The following is a 2,485-nucleotide window of genomic DNA, read 5'->3' as shown; positions in this document are numbered from 1 at the left end:
AAATGCATAAGGAATTTTTGTTTTGATAAAAATAAAATGTTCGTAATAAACCAAAAATACCATTTGATATATTCAAAAATGCAACACTAAAATGTGATGTCGCAGCTTCCGTTTCTTGGAAAAACCGCAATCATTCATAAAATGCGTAAGTACCACAACACTTAAATAAATATAAATTATATAATAATTAAATTTACTAATTTAATTTCAGAACATAACAAACATCATCTACGGTGGGAACCTCATCCTCATCGCATCAGAAGCGCCCCCGCGATGAGGATGAGGAGGTAGTCGTGGGCATTCAGGTCCCCGATACGCCGCCAAGACAGTGGCGCAAGACTGAGCAACATCCAAATCATCGGAAGCCGACCCCTGGGTGCCAAGCCCAGAGAAACGCCACGGCTGAGCCGTCATGTGTGAGCGATGCGCTGGCGGCGAAAAAGGACTTCTAAAAGCGATGTAAATCGTGTCTCAGGAAGAATCCTGATGGAAAACATAAGGCATTTAAATTTTAAATTAAAATCTTTTCAACAAATAGCAGCTGATTGCTGAAAGCTGATTGATTAAAGATTACGCAAACAAACATGGAAGCCAGGAACTAACACCTATTATTTAGCGCTCCATTTTACCACCTCCTGGAGGCAACATCATCAAGACGGTGCCAGTAAACCCTAAAAAAAAAATAAAAAATTGATATGAGTCGTCTCCGGGTGCCTCAGTCGGCTGTTTTGCCTTTTGTTTTGGATTTGGTCAGGCCCGGAAGATCCTGAGACCGATCCATCAGGTAAAATAGTATTGAATACTAGCCTAATATTTACAAGACAAATTTTGTTTTAGTTTACGTATGCTACTACTGCATCGGAGGAGATCTTATTGCTTTGTATGCAAAGCACGCTTTCCAAACCAATATGGGCTGGCCCGCCACATCAGGCAGCACAAGGATGCGTGCAACCGGGGTCCGGGGTTGCTCGTGTGCAATGTGTGCTGCTTTTCCTTTTTTCTTTGCTTCCATTTCAACAACGAATGGTGAAAATTATGGTTGGTCGCACGTCTAGTGCATATGACCAGATAAAACTTAACTTACCTAAAAGTGAATCCACGCCGCTACCCGGCGTAAACTATGCGTGTTTCTTCCAAGAATTGTGAGCTGCAGTGTTGCCAGATGAAAATGTTGCTTTTCCCCTAAAAAATCTCAAACAGTCGATATTTTTCCCCTAAAAAAATCCAGTGAACTCTTGGCCGAAACTCTTTCCATTTTTTTGCGCTCTTCCGCTCGCTCTGCCTCTCTCCCGCTCAGACCATGATTGCACTTCACGTTGTTTCGTTACGTTTTGATTGCACTTCACGTTGTTTTGTTTGAATGTTGCCGCGGAAAAAGTTCCGGTCGTTGCCAGATCGGCAACCGATTTCCGACAAGAAGTATCGCTTTACAAGCGTTGCCATACCTAAAAAAATTGAATAAAAATACTAGTTCAGTATTCTTAATCAGGAATTTTCAGTAGAGGGCGCTAGTGTGGTCATTTTTCAATTTAGCGCTAGGTGGCGCAAAACAAAATTGTCAATATGTGTCGCCACTGAGGAGTGAACTTTTTTGACGCCAGATGCCGCTAAATTCAGTACATATCTAAAAGTTTGCGGTTTGAGAATGTTTTCGTTTAATTATTTAAATTTAAAATAATTAAATAGAATTAAACTAAAATTCAAATTAATTTAAATCCAATTATTTGTAAAACATTTTAAACAAATTCAAATTGATTTAAATAATAAAATTGTATTAATTATGTTACAAATAAGTCAAAAAAGTCTTAAATATTAACTAAAATTCAATTTGCATTTAATTTAATTATTTGAAAAAAAAGACATTTTAAGCAATTCGAATTACTTCTAGGAATACATTTTTATTAATTATAGCATTGTGGAGTCTAATTTGGGACAATGACCGATGTTTATTTTGACTCTCGGTAATTGTTTAAACTAGCGAATTTGTTATAATGTTCATTATTCAAGCAACAAATAAGGAGAGGGTGGGTCGATTTCGAGGTCAGCCAATGTAACGGGGAGAACGTATTTTATAAACAATTCTAAGCATTATTGCCAAAGAAACTATACCTTGGAAATCACGTTTGACTCTCCGCATTTGCAAGAGAAATATATCTCAGTTGCCTTGAAAGTGAGTACTTCCAGGTTTTGAAATTAAAATGCAGTTACATTTAAAAATATGTATGTATTTTTATGGTAACTCAAAGAGAAGCCTACTTGATTTTTATAGCAAGCCCCGCAACTGTAAAATTCTATTAAAAGAGACCTGTAAAAACACATTACAGTTTGATATCGGCATGCCATAGTAATTCGCTATTTGCTAAATAAAATTTTTTTATATATTTTTCAACTTTGATAGGGAAAAAACTTAGTTGTATTTTTTTTAAATTTTCTTTAAAAGTTTTTGTACCAGTTTTTCTTGGTATTTAACAATTTTTAGCTGCGT

The 2,485-nt window shown here is 36.4% G+C and overlaps 1 long non-coding RNA gene across 1 annotated transcript; it reads right to left on the bottom strand.

Moving 5' to 3' along the window:
• Positions 1–229: 229 nt before the first annotated feature.
• Positions 230–1,140, bottom strand: LOC138913704 (uncharacterized). The gene is made up of 3 exons (XR_011419512.1): positions 1,085–1,140; positions 604–671; positions 230–483 (listed from the first exon to the last, which is right to left on the bottom strand). It is a non-coding gene; the product is annotated as an uncharacterized lncRNA (long non-coding RNA).
• Positions 1,141–2,485: the final 1,345 nt, after the last annotated feature.

The sequence above is a fragment of the Drosophila takahashii genome, chromosome 3R (assembly GCF_030179915.1).
Source record: "Drosophila takahashii strain IR98-3 E-12201 chromosome 3R, DtakHiC1v2, whole genome shotgun sequence".
In the NCBI taxonomy this organism is placed as follows: Eukaryota; Metazoa; Arthropoda; class Insecta; order Diptera; family Drosophilidae; genus Drosophila; species Drosophila takahashii.
Note: the sequence above shows the minus strand (reverse complement) of the source record. Positions and strands in the feature narration are given on the sequence as shown.